This window comes from Falco biarmicus, chromosome 2, assembly GCF_023638135.1.
Source record: "Falco biarmicus isolate bFalBia1 chromosome 2, bFalBia1.pri, whole genome shotgun sequence".
Lineage (NCBI taxonomy): Eukaryota > Metazoa > Chordata > Aves > Falconiformes > Falconidae > Falco > Falco biarmicus.
In genome coordinates, this window is record NC_079289.1 from 116,012,333 (window position 1) to 116,030,658 (window position 18,326).

Below are 18,326 nucleotides of genomic sequence, written 5' to 3' on the forward strand. Positions count from 1 at the left end.
CCTTTGAAATATAAGTAATGCTATCTCAGCTTCCTCAGTCAGATTCAAAAGGACTTTTTAGTCTATGTTGCTTACAGAAATGGGCAGTAAACTTCTGTCTTCTGGGGAATCTTTCTTACTTTGACCTCAGTAAAAGAAAAATTCTTTCTAAAATTAAGCCACCACCTGTTAAGCGACATGGTGTAGCACTAAGAAAGTCTGAAGTATCTATAAGATTGTCAATAATAAATACATTTTTAAAGCAGAAAAAATATATTGCTAAAATTCAGCTACAGTAAAATATTGCTGCAGAAATCAAACGAGAAACATCTTCATGTTTGGGGTTTTTTATGCCAAGGGGAGATGGTAAGTGTGGTGTGTTTTGATTCCTGTTCATTGTCTAGAGGTAGAACTGGCCAAGGCATGGTTAGAGGGCTTGGGGAGAAGTGAAGAAACACTTCTGCTGAAGAGACTGTAGCTTTTGCTGGGAAGGTCTTCCCAAGCCAGACAGGCATTTCAGCTGTTTGCCAACAAAGAAATACTTTGTTGCATGCAGGGAAGAGTAAAACCATTTCTTTTATGAATCTCTTCCAGACTTCACGTTTGAGTCTCATGCCAGCATGGCTCTGTTGCAGCACTCCCAAAACTAGCCAACTGCAACAAGGGCTTTTACCATCACATACCAAGTTAACTTCAGTAAGTAGTTAACACCCCTTGCCCTAGCACAGCCACCAATCCCCCACAAGGTTTCTAAGGTCTATCTACTGTTCACACAATTTCTTCATACTTTTCAGGCTAATCCCTCAGCTTCTCACCTCTGCTACCTTCTCCTTATCTCTCTTCATCCAGGGCACAGCCTCTCTCCATCTGGCCCTCTTCTTCATGCAGTCCTTAGAGCTATTTAACTACTTCACAGGAACCAGCCACAGCTGCACCTTACCCACATCAGCCAGCCCGCCGCCCCTGAAGCCAGCCCACAGCGGTATATTGTTAATTAACATGTCTTCATTCCTCTACATCAGGGGTCCTCAAACTTTTTAACTGGGGGCCGGCACAGATGAAGTGGCAGGGAGTCATCTGCAGCTGCTTGGTTTCCCCCCCAACTCCTGGGGGGGGTGTGTGTGTCTGTAAATACCAGGGGCTGGATTGAGGACCCTGGGGGGCCGTATCTGGGCTGTAGTTTGAGGACCCCTGCTCTACATGGTTCTGGGAGCAACACTGAGCTACCTGGGCATGAGAGATTTCTAACAGGAGTTTTGGGCTTTGTGGCTGGAGTAGAAATTTAATGTTTGTGCTAGGGCATGCGTGAGCCCAGACAAGCTACAATAGATTAAGATGAGCGGTTGCTTCCATGCTGAGCAGTAAATAACCGAAATGGGACATAAGGGCACATAAAGTCTTTGTAACTGACTTTGATTGGATTATCTGTTCTTTCTACCACCACTCTTATTTCTGGCAGCAATATTTTTCCTATTGGGGATTTTTCAGCTATTTAAGAGGTCTTTGTATAGTTGTATTGCTACAATGAGCTCAACTTATTTCAGGTTTGCATATTCACCATTTCTGTAATTATTTTGTAAGATCTTGCATAGGGGCAAAATGCATAAATGAGTCATTGCTGGCAAATGGATTTTCCAATTTTCAAAACAGTCGTGCTTACTTCACTGCCTGCCTGCTGTTTGGAAGGAGAGCCTTGTTTCACAAACATAACCAAGTTTGAGATCAAGCCTGTTTAAGGTAAAGGACAAACTGAGATATATTTGTTGTGATGAAACTTGTGATAATGCTCTGAACCTAAGGACGCTATAGCTTGAATTAAGGAAGTCTTCTTTAGCCTGAGAAATCTTTTCCTAATTTTCTGGCAAAGTTAGGTCAGGTTATTAAGTTTGAAGTCATTGTTGTTCAGAACTTTTTTCTTTTCCAACTACACATTTTTTTTTTATTTTACTGCAGTTGAGTCTTACATACATTTTTGCTACAGGGTTTCATACTCATGAATGGGCTTGGATTTTTTTTTTTTTAATGCTTAGCATTTGAATACAACCTTTACACTAAAAATTGGACTTTCAAGATGTCATACTGTACTGTTTATTTTAAAAAACCCAGTTACCGGCATCTTTAGTCTTCAGAACAACATGTTCTATCCTTTCTTGTCATCGTTACGGACATAATATTTATGTAATATCTTCCCTAAATAAAGGGCAATCAACAGTTTTACTCGTTTGTTAGGCAGCCGTGTTACTGGTAGTTTTTTGTACCCTCAATCCTGACATGTTACTTAAAAATTCAAATCCAGATTTCCTCAAAGTGTGGAAATTGTTCAGGTCTGCAGAGGCACTTCACCTCTGAATGGGAAGCTTATGCTTCAAGCTAAACCCTGCACTTTTAGTGCATGACTAAGTAAAGAGATTTCAAATTGTTTGCAGATTGCAGCACTGAAAACATTTGAACTGCATTGCTTTGGTATCAGTCTGTTGTGTTAAGAGAGAGCATATGGCCAGATCACGCAGCCCCCTTGGCTACTGCGAACACTGGCACCCAGCAGATTTCTGATCAGAAGTGTCTAATATCCACACATGCCTTTGATGACTCGGTCAGGATTCCCACTCCTCTTCCTGACAGCTGGGGTAACAGGGTATCCAAATAACATATATGCCTGTGGAAATGTTGGGGTTTTTGGTTTAAAAGAAGACATGCAGTCATAAGGCTGTTTGTGAGGCGCAACATATTCTAGCTTAATGTTTGCAAACATAATAGCTGTTATCTTAAAAATGTGGACAAATTTTAGGTATTTTTTTTTAAAATGGTTTTGAACTTAGCCTGATAGTGTTACTAACATAAGTTTCTGACAACACTAACAATTTGCCTTATGCACAAATTTTGATTACAGCTACTATATCCAACAGTATGAGGACTGTATATTCTAATGTAATCCAAATTTTAATTCAGTCTTATGGTAATACTACAGTGATAATTTTCTTCATAGTCTAGCATCTACACTTGTCATTTGCTGCACCACAGAAAACATCTGAGTTACACTTGAGTAGATTTTGCTGTTTTGTGCTAGGTTTTTTGGTTTGGTTTTGGTTTTTTGGGTTTTTTTGTGGTTTTGTTTTGTTTTGGGGTTGGGTTTTTTTTTTCCTTTTTGGCAGTGGTGTAGTTAAAAAAAAAATGCCATTACTGTACAGGTATGGTAAAGAACTGATTTCTTTGCAATTAAAAATATTGCTTTTCCAAAATTATTCTGATGTGTCTCATAGCATGTGGAAGAAAATTGTTCTTGAAATAAGAAAACCTTATCATTTGGCTTTCTCATGAAATTCTTAAAGACTATCCCACACCAAGAGTTGAAAGATTCACATTTATATCTTTTTGTGCCATCTTAACTTTGAAGAGAATAACTGGCTCAGTCTCTGAACAGGTGGAATGAACAGGATGAGAGCACTTTATGAATTCATTATTTTTTCTTATTCATTGCATTTCATTGATGATATTTCAAAATACAGTAAATAATTGTAATTACAGTTACAGGGAAATTATCTAAAATACAGATAAAGAATTATTTCAAACACAGTCTACCACTTCAAAGTCTCGTGGTAATGACTATGAGACTATATTTAAAAAAAAAAAAAGGGGGAGGAGGGGAACCTATTTTCTTCAGTCTTTCAGACTCCTAGTTATTGCAGAGAAAAATAAGTGAAATAGTAAGTTGCTGTCTCTTCTTGTGAAGTTGCTGGTTTCTGCTGCCAGGAATCTGTATCACTGCCATTAGATTTTTCTTTTTTTATATTCCTTTTCTCTCTGTAATTTTTTGTCATGGATATGCTCTTATTACCAGCACAATAAGAGCACCACATATGTATTAAAGTTGGTAATGTTACTATGAGAGGTACTGGTTACCAGGGATCTGGCAAAATATAGTTTGTGATCTCACAGGCCAGAGACTGTTTTAGTGTTAAACTAATACTATGCAGGGAGGAAGACAGTTGTCGGTGTATTACCTGTTTCAAACAGTGAGTAGACAGGAGTACATAGCTCGTTTGTGTAAGGATGGAGTTCTGAGAGCAAACCACAGGGCTTTGGTGTCCCAGCTTCCTGGTGAGTCAGACGCTTTGCAGAACTGGTGGCTGGTGTAGATCCAGCACGGTCAGTAGGCAGGCTGCTGCTCTCCTTCCCTCTGAAAAATGGCACTGCTTTGGTCCCCATTTCTTTGCCTGCCAGCCAGGGCTGCATTTTAAATGGGCTGCTTTTAAATGGCTCACTTTCCTGTGGGAGCCGTGTTCCTTTTCCTCTTGAAACTTTCATGCTTCATGTCTCATGGCAGATGCTGTGAAGCTAAAATTCAGGTGGTGGTTTAAGTTAACCTGGCCTTTATGAAGGACAGCATGGGGAGAGAGCTTCTGAAAATCAGAAGGAAAGGGCATTGAAAGGTAAAAGGAATAGAATCTGTTGTGTGTTCAGCTCCAGAGGTGGTTTCTTGTGGAGCAAAACCCTACAGGTAGGGAGGAGGAAGGAGTAAACAGGTTTGAATTGATTTTGAGAGAGACGACAATGCTGCAGGGAGCAGCTAGAGCCCTACCAAGGGTTAAAGGCGTGATGTCAGAAGCTGATCTTTTGTTAAACAGTCTTATTTTGAACACAGGAAACTGAGGTCATGGAAGAAGAGGAACATGTATTCCCATGAGATCATTCTTTGGTGAGAGGCTGTTGAATTAAGCTGATGTGTTGCACAAGAAAAAGCTCTAATCCACCTCTTGTATGTGTGCTCAAAACCAAACAAATGTAAAGCAGTTTTCTTTGTGCGTTATTTATAGCCGCTAGTCCTTGCAACACACTGTTCCTCTGTGATAACCTTAGGCTGCACTTTGGCTTTTCAGACTCTTAGGAGTTCTCTGGAACAAGCTTTCTTCTATATCAGCTCTTTACTTTGGTTACTGGCACGCTATGCACCATGTCAGTCTCAGACCACTGAACTCTGCCACTGTGCTGCAGGTAAAATGGACATTTTGTGGAGCAGACTTTAAGCCTGCAAGTGACTGGAGGCTGTTCTGAGGCTTATTATTTCTATTAGTATGTGTTTTACGGTGACCAAGATAGCAATCTTTTTGGATGAAGTGGAAAACAAACTTATTTCATGGACAACGTAAGAGAAGGTGGAGTATGAGAGCAGAAGGACTCCATGTTTCTGTCTGAAAATGCCAGTGAAGTAGAAGACTGATGACAAAACAGCAGAAGTAGTTTGGGTAGTTCATCTGCTCACCTTTCCATGTGGTCCAGCTCAGTAAACAGGCTGAGTGCTGAAAGTTGTTCAAACAGTTGCTATGATATGCCTAATCCATTGGCTTTTCCTTCCCTTCAGCCTCATTTACTGATGACCAGCTATGATTTGGAGGGGTTTTCCAGGTAATTGCTGCAATTAATTAAATGGCATAGCAAAATAAGACCATATTAGTGTTCAGCTGAAATGGGGAAAACCCTTATAACACAGCATAGCAGCTCTCATGTAGGTTAGTTGCCCTCATTAACAGGTAAGTCCTGTCCCCCAAAAGTGATCCTTACCATGCATGTTAGAGATTTTATTTCAGATTGGAAAAAAATCAGACTTCATTACAAACTCCTAATTTTATTGTATAATGCTTCGAGTTTGTATTGATTCACCGTACAGTTAGGAAGTTGCTCCCCACTTGGCAAATTCATTGTGGTCTTGTCATTTGATGTGTTTAGAGAATGTTTTGAGACCTGGTCACAGTCTCTTGTTAGTTGTCTTGCTCATTGTCTTTTTTTTTTTTTTTTTTTTTTTTTTAATTTATTCATTATAAAGATCCATGCATTGATTTGAGAATAAACCACATACTAGTTTTTTAGAGTTTGGGTTGTTTGGTTTTTTTTGGTTTTTTTTTTTTTCGTTCAAAGCATGTGGTTGGGTTCTTCTGAGCATTCGGTTAAATCTCAAGATGTGTATCTACTCAGTCACTGACTGACTGGTGCTGTTTAACCAGGTGTTATGAGTAAGTAATGCAGACCCTGTACGTGTTACTGTTTGTGATCTGCTGAATATTCTCACAAACGGTACTTGTCTAACAGCAGAAAATACTGAGGTTTCTGTGAATCAGAGATCAACAAAAATGATGCAAATCTGTGTCAATGGGATTTTTTGCAAAATTTATCAGCCTTAAAACACTTACTGGTGTTCCTGCTGTGTTCAGTGCCCAGATCCACTCTGTTTCATTCTCATGTTGAATCTGTAGGATTGTAGCAGGTAGCCAGATACTTCCAAACAGACAGAACCAGGTTATAAAAAATTTCAAGAACTATTGCATGATCTCCTTGATGCAGAGTGTTCCTCTTGGTCAAAATGTTATTCCTAAGTTGCTCAAAAGGGAGGTTAATTACTCTTTTTGTTATACAGCCTAGTTATGTTTCACAGCAATTGCAGATTGTATCAGCCTGAAGCATAGTGTAAACATGTTCCCTGAGATAATATGACACAGGTAAAAGCCATCACGTTAATAACTTCAGCTTCCATTTTTCTGGAGGTTTTTTGGTGGCATGGATTAAAATGCTCAAGTTTGTAACTTTTTGATATTACACAAGTTTTTTAAGATTTTTTTGTCTTTCACATGTTTTACTGGAAGTTTTAATTGCAAGGCAATAGACTAATTTTAATATAATCAGCAAGTGATTGTTAGACTTTGGTATTAAATTAGGTTGAGGTAAAGGAGAAACTGAAACTGTGGTTTAACTTCTTGAGATTCATAAGATGTTCCCTGGCTGTTGTATTGGGGTAAAAGGCATACACTAGTTCCCAGTTCACCATCTCTGTACCTCCACTATCATATATCATATATTTTTAAAGACTTCTCCAGATAGGAATACTTCCTTCAAAACAAAACCCCATTGTTTCTGCATTTAGGGACCAACTTGCTTACAGTGATTTCGAGCCCATCTCCTCAGTTCATATGGTGTAATTTAAGACCACTTAGACTCAAGTCTTTAGATGATTAAAATTACTACATCTAACAGTTGATTACTACTGAAGAGGCTACGCACCAAGAAACAATAAGTTGCTCTCGGTGAAATCATGTGAAATTTAGATCTTAGCACTTGAGTAAATGAAAAATGTCTTCAGAGGATCTGGGGGGGGTCACAGAGTCATAGGTAGGATTGGGGAAGAAGTTACAGGAGCTGAAGAAAACGAAAGCCAAATGTTTTTAAGGAATGAAGATATAGATCCACATCAGAAATAACATAGTAGAACTAACTAGCAGAGTGCATACAAGGTAACAATCCAATTAGAAGCAAAGCATTGGCTCCGTGTGAGGAAAAGTTGGGACTTAATGTGCTGAGGAAAAATACAAACAAGCAGAATGGGACAGCAGTGTAGTTTACACTTACTGCGCAGGTAACCCGGATCTAAGGCTATTTTTCTGTTTCCTAAATATCATAAAATGACCCAGACTAAGAAGGTGAAATTGGAAGGCAAAGTTACCTGCATGTGAGCGCTGTCTGAGGGCTGACTGACTCCCCTCCTGTGCATCCTCGGGCTGGCAGGCACATCACTGGGGGGCTGTGAGTTCCCTTGGAAGGCAAGTTTTCCCTCACCTAACTTGAATTACTGAGGAAAAAATCACAAAATGTCTCAGAGAGCAAAGCTGTGGGATGTGCCCAGCCCTGGAGATGAACACAGGAACAGTGAGAGCACAACGTATATATGTGACCTGCGAGGGGCAAAGCTTTGCCCTAGTTTCCTTTGCTTATACCTAGATGCCATTTTCCAAAGCGAAGGATTAAGGATATGGGAAATAAACTGCTGTTGGGTCACTGAGGGTTTCAGAATCCCTGTGATGTTTTGAAAATAACGTTGGAAACATATTAATATTCCTTAATCCTTTTCTTGTGCAAAAGGGGACATCCTCATACACTTTTTTGCATAACAAAAATGTTTAGAAGATAAAATTGTTTGGTTTTCCTATATTGAATTATTACTTTAGAAGTACTGTGAAGATAAAAACAAAGACTATTAATTAAATTCTAAGTCAATGAAAAGAAACCAAGATAATAGTTTCATGTGATATCTATAATAGAGCTGTCTCTTCCCTGTTTTAGAAAAATATTGAGCCTGAGATAGAAGGTAAAATCCCAACAAAGGGTGTCCCCTGCATTTTATGAGAAACTGTCATAGTGTCTCTGATTGGCATATTTTTTCTATTCAAGCAGCCACATTTAGCTGTGCCTTATCCATACCAATAGAAAAGATTTATATTCTGGAACAAATCTAGGAACTGACAGTTATTTCATATAGTACTTATGGGTATCTTTACCCATAATGGCAAATATATATTAAATCTTGAAGGCATATTATCCTTTGATGCGTGCTTAGTTCCTATTACTATTAATGGGAATTAAATATGTTGAAAGAAGAAAATATTCTCCGGCGTGCCGTTTTGCAGACCACAGCTTTTAAATGCCTGGCTTTATGGAGGTGGCTTTTCTGTTTTGACCAATAGTGAAGAACTTTTGCAGCATTATACATGCATGCATTTTGAAATACCAGCCAGAAATAATTGTTTACTAGAAGAAAATGTTGCAGTCATGGCATTTTCTGTAATGAATGTACAAAGTGTAAAGCCTTACCAGCGGAGGATGTGCAGGGAATTCACACAGTATCCCTGAGCACTACCACCATCAAACAGGAGCTTCAAACCTTTCTCATCAGTGTTTTTATTCAAAGCTCTCCCTCAGGGAAGTCATGGAAGGAGGGAGAGAGGGCGAAAGACTTTTCTCAGTCCTTGTTCTGGCTGCCTCCTTGGATTTTGCTTTTAATCTCGTTGCTTCTCTTTGATGCAGATACATAGGCAGTTCCACCAAACAAACCGGAGAGAAGCCCTTCGCCAGCTGCCTTCTGAGTCTGCTTTCTGTTTGGGCCTCTAGCACGTATCAGTGCTGAGTGCAGGGGGTGGGGGGGGGTGGGGGGGCATTTTTTCAGCAGTCTAGTTTCAAACAGGAGGTTAATGGCTTTCTTCCATTTCTCAGAAGTGAAATGGAGAACACAAATTTCAGTGTGATGGACTTGGACTGTGGCAGTACAGTCTTACAATCCTTGTTCCTCCATCCCTTTAGGTGCTTATCATTAGCAATTCTTTTTTTTTTAATAATGAAGTCTGTTACATTTTATGTTGCTAAATATTACCTGTGTCACCTAAGGCTCATCTTTCATCCAAACAGAGTTCAGTTGTCAAGTTTGAGCTACAGTTTGTTCCACACTTCTTGCAAGTATTTGTCTAGGCATGTGTTGTACAGTGCGGTACTTGCAGTACTGTGTTTTGTGATGTATTGTGTTAATATATTACCTTGGTTACGGTTAATATTTAAAGTGAAAAAGTTTGGGGTTTTGTTGTTCTGAAATGTATGAGTTAATTTTGAAAATGTAGTCATTTGAACCTTTATTGAGCTGTCTTGGGAAGCTGTATTGCAAGTTATTGCATGTATATGATCAGGAAACGTAGTAATTCACTGTATCTTTTCAGATAAGTCTGCTTACAGAGATTGGGGGTGTTTTCACACAAAAAATGAGTATGGCATCTTTGTTACTTTGTTTTTGTTAATGAAAACTCACAAGCCTGTGTAGAAATATTTTTCTAGAGTAAACAGCTAGTAATGGCAGAGAGAAGGAAGAAGTTACAACCAAGATCCAGTGGGATTCAGGAGGCAAGATCTGTATATATTCTAGACCCCTTGGAGAAATTAAATCACTAAACGCTTGTTTTAATTCAGTCTTGATACCTTAATACTTTGTCCCACACTTCTCTGGCAGCTTTTGAAAAGTGGTAGTTTAAACTCAGCACTTATTTGTGGCAGTGTCCTTTTCATCAATAAAGAGTGAGAATTTACAAAATTTACCTGTGGGATTGCAACTAAAGCTTTGAGGGGTGTTTGCATTGCGAACCAACGCTGAAGTTGCAAATTGTGAGTAAGGTTTCTTGGTATTTCATTCAAACTAGTTACTCGCAGACCAATATCAGCGTAGCCATAAGTAGCATGGAGCTTACTCCAGATAGTTTCTTCAGAGTCTTGTGGACCATACTGAGTCTCACTCTTTCATGCTCTGCACAGTTGTGAAAACACTTGTTAGCTGGCTAAAGAGATAGCCAGCATCTCTGGTAAAGCTTTAAGCGTGCTTTTAAAACAAAATATAGACATACCTCAAGACAGATTGTGTGCTTACCCCTGCATCTACAGGGTCGGAACGTTTTCTTCTCCTTTCCCTAATTTTAAAGTTCCATTAATTATACAAACCGATTGAATAAAACTTTCTGGAATAATGTATGGAGATTTGTCTCCCTCTACCTTTTAGGTGTGATTATGTCTCCAGAGTCTTATGTGCAGTGGCCCCAGTCTGGGATATCTTTTAGATGTTCTCCCTCCCTTGGCAAGTATTTTCTGTAATTTTCTGGGCTTTTGGGGAGATAACTTGAAGAGTTCTCAGTACTGGGTAATTTAAGGTTTTTCATCCTGCCCACCTGGACATGGAGATCTTGGACTGTCTGCAGTTGCCTCATGCATTTCATCGTTTATGATCTCAGTTTGCCAACACCTTACTGTCACAGCCTGTGACCTGTGGACTGGACCTCAAGCCAGACTTCTTGTGCTGTATAAAATGCCCAATCCCAAACAGAGCTTTCACCATGCAGATTTCTTTGCCTTGAAGCATATCCCATTCTTCAGGGGCTGCCTTGAATTATTTGAACTCATTTGGTTTGTTCCTCAGGACTGTAAGCTCCTGTAATTTAAAATATATGTAACACAGTTATCTGCCTTGTATTTAAAGGGAAAATACAAATTTACCATCAAACGGCTCATTTAACATTTTAGCAGGAAAAATATGTGTTCAGTTTGAAAATAATTCTGTTGTGATCAGACTAATATTTAATGACATCCACCTGCACAACCTGATTCAACAAACAGCATTGCAACAGAACTTGTTTTCTGAACTGGACTCACTACAACCATACAGTTCTAGTTTATTTTTCAACAATATAGAGTCTTTTAAAATACCATGTCAAAAATAAATACACCTTTTCATTTTCCCCCTACTGGCTCTCTGTCTCAGGAGCAAGTCAGGCATGTCACCTGTATCAGCTTGAATCTCTGACTGAACTCCCAATCTATGCTACAGTTGCTGGCTCAAGTTTGGAAAAACGGTGGAAAAACTAGTGCTTGGAGGTTAATTTTTATTCCTCCAGAGTGCAGTATTTTCAAACTATGAGGAAAATACCTTTTAGGGAAGTTCTGAAAAATGCTGTGTCTTGGGAGGAGGGAATGCAATATATTGAGATAATAATAAGCTGGAAAAATGGCAGCATCTTGTAAGATATGAGATCCAACAGGAGTCTTGAAATCATTTATTTCAAGAGCAAATTTATCATCAGTTTGAAGATACTACTGTGGCATACATGAAGGTGGAAAAAGCGATTTTGGGAAGTGAGCATGGGCTTTTAAAATAGGCAGACTTAGAGCTAGAGGTGAAAATCTGGGAGGGAATGAATTAAAGTTCCTTTGTTTTGTGTTATAAATAACCATCTGCACAAAGCTGTGCCGCTGAGGATGCTTTCCTTGGCTTACCTGCCTTGCTTGCCTACTATGGGAAGATCACCAACACTATTTGTTATGTGTGTACTGGAATATTACAATAGCATTGTTGTTAGTAAAGACACATTACATATCCCTGACCCCTTGGGAGGAGATACATGCTTAGAAGAGCTACATAATCTATGAAATTTTGTTTGATGTGGACACCATTTTCTTGGTTGTCCTTGTTGGAAGGAAATGGATGATTCAAAAAGGTAGAGAAAAGGGGACTGACTTGACATAATCTTGCAGATTATGTCAACATCTGAAGTGTGAATTTAGAGGGAATGTAGTCGCAACTTTAAGCCTAAAGCCATCTGTATACTGAACGGGCCCAAAGGGGCCCAGTGGCTGACTTGACAGCTCCAAGATGCAGGAGCTGCAGCTGTGCCATGAGAATCCATTTAGTGCTTGACCTTTTCCCCCGTGTCCCTTTTTGGAGAGCTCTGCAGCCTTTCAAACCAGTCGCATGAAGTCCAGCTACCTCTTACACAGGTGAGGTGCTTGTAATGGGACAGGCTGGTGTGAACACTTTGCATGTGGCTTGGTGGATTGTGGTGTTGCTGAAGGGGGAGATTGCTGGATGGGAATAGCTGTTTTAGCAAGAGGTGTTATGGCTGTATTTGATGTAAAGATAACTGAAAATAAACATTTTTGGAAATGCAAAGGTTTTGCTCCTACTCCTAAACCTGTTGTTTCCTTATAGAATTAAATATCTGTATTAAATACTTTCAGCCTTATAAGCAATAAAGATCCTGGAAAATTACTTCTGCTCCTTTTTAGTGTCAGTGAGAGACTTCATGAAGAGCGGCGTTCACATGTAAGTATTTCAATACAGTGCTCAACAGCCTGTCTGGGAAAAGCTATGGATCACAAAGTTTATTGTCTACCTGTTGTAAATTTAGGCTCTTTCCTGTCTCTCTTTCCAGTAGATCTCTGACCTTTTTGTTTCTATGGAAGTTAGTTCTGTATTCAAATTGATCTGAGGGAGAGGGGTGATGGTGTTGGTGTAGGTATTTGCTGCTTTTATTTTTTTTTAAATTTTTTTTTTAATTTAGGCAGTGGTTTAAAGTGGTTTTAAAACACTTGAGGCTCGCTCTCCCATGAAATATTTTATGGGAAGGTATAATAGAAGCTTCCTCTTCTGCACCATCTGTTTTAATGTAAACTCAAAGGGACAGTTTTACACTATGCTCAGAAGATAATGCTACACGGACAAAATACATAGTGCTATTTCATCTATTGGAAACAAAGCTGCAATAACTTTTCTTAATTGGGGTGATTTCCAGTCTTTCTACTTGGTAGTAGAATGATGGTATAAATAATGATGGAGTGCCCTTCGGGTACACTTTCTCTAAGTAACATACTCTGTGCTTTCATTCCTTAAGGAATCCATATGTTTGAAAAATAAAACCTGTCTCTTCAGCTGATTTTTATACCGCAAGCTGCCCAGGAAATAAAGAAAACTCAGTGCTGAGAGTCTGAAATATGTATTTTAATGATACATCCTGGAAGGCGTTCCCAGCACGTGGAGCACACTTGTTGGAGTCCTTAACGTGGGTTTGAACGCTGCAGTATGAGCAGTGACAGAGGTGTTGCCTGACTGGTTCTGTGCTTCAGCTTTAAAGCAATTTCTGTGTTCTTTGTGGCAGGGACTTTATATGATACCCAGTATAATGGACCTACAGAGTATAAATAGCCCACCTCATCTTTCTAGGCGTGCTACAAAACTGATTTGACTTTGAGAAAAAGTGGTCTTTGAACACAAGAGAATAAGGAAAGTTAAGAATTTAGGGAAGACAAATTGAATAGGTGAGTGTTTGTCATGGAGAGAACTTGAGCAACCCCGTTTCGTGTCTGAAGTCGTCAGATGAGCCTGAACTTCCCTACAACTAAGTACATATTTTTTCTTATTTATACACACAGTCCCAATCAGTATAGCAGTAGGGTAGTTGAGATGTTGCATTTTGAGGTAGGTAAGGTATGAGGCCAAAGCTTTTGAAGAAAGAGTGCATTTTTTAGGAGGTATAGGGATACAATTAATTTTGTAACCCTAGCAATTTAGTTTGCCATCAAGCAGAAATACTTGATTTCCTTTTTGTGGCATTTTGTCTGCTTTTTCGTGTCAAAAGGAGTTGCCATTTATGCTGCATTAGGTAAACTGCTAATAATTACTTCCTATATTCTGTTAACATATTTTCATTTGAAAAAATTCTGTCAATTATATATCAGCTCTGAAGTCATGTGCATTATCTTGGACTTTAGTTCTTTGTTCTTTGCACAATATCTTTATCTCCACTGTATGTTATTCACTAAATTAAAAGTATTTGGGTTGATGAACATGATTCTGAATTTTTTTGCTTTGAAAATACACAACCAAGATCTAATAGGAGAGTAAACATGCTGTATAATATCATTACTATAAATGGAAATATCCCTAAGGTCTGAAATAAAATATATTTGTGATTTGGGTACCTGTAGAGGAATGGAGGCAGTGGGTTGATCAACATTGATAACATGCAGCTGCGGTCTTGCTGCCACGGCAGTGGGTTGGTTGACATGGGTGATGTGCAGCTGTAGCTCGTTCCTGCTTTAGTAGTTAAATAGTAGGAAGAGGGGGTTGGATGGAGGAGGAGTAGTGGTTTGGCCTCTGGAGGAAGGAGCAACAGCATGGACAGTAGAGTCTGACCAACGGTGAAGACCTTGTTGAAGCTTATGAGCCTGCTTGTGCTGTGACAGGTACCTACAGTATGTGTGGGCACGTATAGGCGAGAAACATCCAGAAAGTCAGTTTTTAAAGAACTGATGTGCTGCATCATTCATTCATGTTATAAGTTGGTGTGTAGAAGTTTTGGATCTGTCAATTCATATAAATTATGAATGGCTTTGCAGAGTGTAACAAATATGTTTTGGCAATGGTGAGCATGAAGTGGTTTAAAAAAAAAAAAGAGAATGTATTTTCTGTTAAGTGTTCTGACTTTCCCTTAGTGTACTTATTTTCACTTTACTACCAGTTGAATGCTAACTCTGCCTGTGTGTTCTTTAATCAAGTGCCTAAATAAGGGAACAGGTACTTAGGTTCCCAGATTCTCTCTTCAGCTGATACAGTATTATGTTTTAATGATATATATTCAAATTCTCTGATTGTATATGTTGTCTTTTTGTGGTCATTTAGCCATCTGCATTCCAGAACTCATTTAATATTTCCTGATGGACAGGTGTCAAGTTAAGTCTTAAATGTATTTTCTGATAGCTAATCTGCAGCCTCACTTGGCAGCTTGCTACTGCGTTGTGTTCTTTTTACTGCCTGTAGGCTTGTGGTTCAATGATTAATGTTCCCTTAACTTCTGAAAGAGAAACACATTTGCTTGTTTTGTATATACTTGGGGTACAATTGTTCTGATATAATTATTGAAGACCCCCTTGCTTATTTCTAGCTAAAAGTCATGGGTTTTTTCCATGTTCTGTTCTGAGGCATTTGGCTGTACCTGATTCTGTTCTTACTAGCAGTGCCTTTTTTCTCTAGTATTGTTTTTCTGCATCTCATGGACTCAATATTCTTTCTTTGTTTTCCTTTGCTTTCTGAGAATTTCCCCAGTGTGGTTTGTTCATTTCCAACCCTTAATTTCTAGCAGACTATTTTAGTGGTATCTTGGGATTTTTCTATAGATAGCGGTGCTGTTTTCACTTTTGTAGGTGTGGGTTTCATCAACACAATAATGAGAACATTTAGCAAATGCGCCCCGGTGCAATATGGTTGTGTGATAAAGACGTTTGGTAAATACCTAAATCCTACCAGGTAGTTTAGAAGATACTTGGCCTAAAACAAGGCAGGATCAAGACACAATGGGTTTTCAGAAAAGTGAGTTCCAGCACTTAATTTCAGTTCTTGAAAAGCACTGCCTTTTTTGAATGAGTCAGGAGCAGCCTAGTTTTAAGCTAGATTTTCCCTGGCTGTTCACAATTCCAGGTGACTTTAAACATAGCCTATGCATGTACCTTTAGCAATACCGCATTTCAGGCTCTGCTTTGCTGTTTGTGAAGTTTTCCTCAGGCTGAAATTGTTGCAGGTCTTTGTGTGATAGCCCAGGGCAGGAGAAAGCAGCAGGGAACAGACACTTTCGAAGTGATGGCTTGGACCAGTTGTTGCTTCATCATTGTGTGTTATACTTAGGACTTGCTTCTCCTGAGCTAACTTAAATAAGGTGTGATGCAGCCTTAGTGTGCCCTATGTAACATATAGTCATCAATGTCTCCTGTGTGCACAACCTCTCTGCAGGCTCGGCTTGCTGGAGCGCAGGTGGTATGGGGAACAGGGTAGAAATCCTGCGTGAGGACAGGTTTTCCTATTTTGGTTGTGGACAGTTCTGGGTCAGGAAATAAGTAATTGTACATTCAGTGTACTTAGAACTTTTTGTTGCTGTTAGGCTTTTTTTTTTTTTTGAGGGAAGAACAGAAAATACAGAGGCTATGATTATTTTTTTTTAAAACAGATCTGGAAATTGCCTCGAGTGATTATAGCCATTAGTGAACTGTAGCAAGAAGGACTTGAGTCCTTTTTTTTTAAAAAAAAAAAAAAGAGGAGGCTGGAAAAGGGATAAAAAGCTGTCTGAGTTTATTAAACATAAATCTCTATAGATGAACCTGAAAAGTAGCTTTGAGAAGCTTTTTTTTTCTTGAGGCATGGGAAATCTTGGGGATTTAAAACCGTCTGGAGCTAAGTACTGCATAGATCGTAATTAGCTGAACTGAAGAAATTGTGATTTGATATTGATTTGGGATGGTAAAGAGAAGGCTAAAGGAAAGCTGTCAATGGGCTGTGTTGGGGGGGGGGAAACCCCAGTGTATGTAGGACTGGAGGGAAACTCTGCTTAACGTTTCCATTTAAGACTTTGGCACCAAAAATGAGTGTGTGATGACACACAGAAGGTGTTTCTGAAGTGGGAAGGGATGAAAGTAAAATATAGGAAGAACTTGATAGTAAGGGTAAAGTAGTAAAAATGGGATGTAATTAAATGGCATGGTATTACAGGTCAGACAATTAGTAATGTGGAAACTCCTCAGCTGGAAGCAATGGAAGTGAAAAGCTTGGGAATATTAGTTTACACATTGCTGCCTTGATGTGATGAGATACTCTCCTAGCAGGTGTTGAACAAGCTGTTCTTGTGCAGGGAAGGGAGCAGGTGTCGTGGCCTGGGTGAGGAGCACTGGTGGGTGTTCCCTTGGGTTACCCTGTGCAGGTCTGGTTGTGCCTAAGGGTGAACTCAAACTGGAGTGAGGGAAAGCAGGGCTGCTAGGAAGCTGGGGAAACGGGGCAATGTTATCACTGATGCTTCAAAAACATAACTATTACTGGCTGGTCAAAATGCATAACTGATTGGTATTGAAACTGGCCAGTGATCTTGCTAAAACTGCCTGTCCTTCTTTTCCTTCATGCAGATGTCTGTGTTGGGGTGCAGTAAGGGACCAGGTACTAAGGTCAGGAAGTTGGGAGCCAGCAGAGTGTGGTAACGCAGCCGTCTGGCAGGGCCCCACCAGCGGGGGCCAAGGGGCAGCCCTGGAGGCGGCAGCCAGCTTCAGCTGAGGGTCTCCATTGCTGGGCAGGTCTGTGGTGGGGGGGCAGGTCTGAGGCCAGGCTGGGAGGTCAGGGTCAGTACCAGGGTCAGATATACCCCAGCAGCTGCCAAGCCAGTCAGTGGTGACAAGGCAGGTGTGAAGAGAGGCCAGGATGCCGGTCTGGAGCGGGGTCCCTGGCCAGGCAGGGCCATGGCTGCGATGCTGCTGCAGCATGGCACTGGGGGTCCCAGGTGAGTGCGGCGTAAGAAGGCACAGACTCCGGTTGTGGTGCAACCAGAGCCACTCCATTGCACAGAGAAGCTCATATTTATCTCTCTGAGCCCGGGTACAAATTCCAGCCGTATGTACCGCCAGGCTCAGGGCAGAAACCATTCATGCAGTTACATACAGCTATATATCACTACACCATGCAGACACCTATATGCTACTAGATAACCGTGTTTATCTTTCTTACTTTCCTTCACAATATCCAGCTGTTCTCTCATCTCCTGCCAGGTCAGACATTCTCCATCCTCCTCTCCTACACCATTCTCTATTCTCCTGTCCCACGCTGGAGTCTCAGGTGAGAGCCTCCATTTAAAAGCAGCTCCTAAGAGAAGGGTAGCCCTCGAGAAGGCTTCTTCACAACAGCTTTTTTTCAAGAGTGTTCCTGCCAATGTGGGGCCCCAGGCAGGCGGACTCCCAAGAGCCAGGGGAATGCATGCAGAGGACTGGTGCTGCAAGTCTGTCTTAAAAGAAGTCTTCCTTGACCTCTCCGTGTTATGGTATCTGGCGCGTTTACAGCTGTCCCTTGGCTTAGGCAAGTGGCCAAGATTCACCCAGAGGAGTGATGCGTAGGGAGTGCTGGCAAACCCATCCACTTAAATGTTCCCACATAAGGCTGCTACATGAAAGTGTCCTTCAGAAATACTGCCTTGTCAGGGCCTGGCAGCATCCCCCACCACCCTTTGGAGGTCTGGCTGCTGGGGGATACAGGGCCAGCTTTGCTATGGCACAGCTGCAGGACCTTGAGAGGTCTCAGTGGATGCCTCCCTTGCTGAGGAGATGATTTAGAGATTGGGTCCTCACTTTTGGTGTCTCCTTGAGCTGCCATGCCTGTGCCTGGGAGGCATGCTGTTGGTCCAGACACTGATCTGCACATC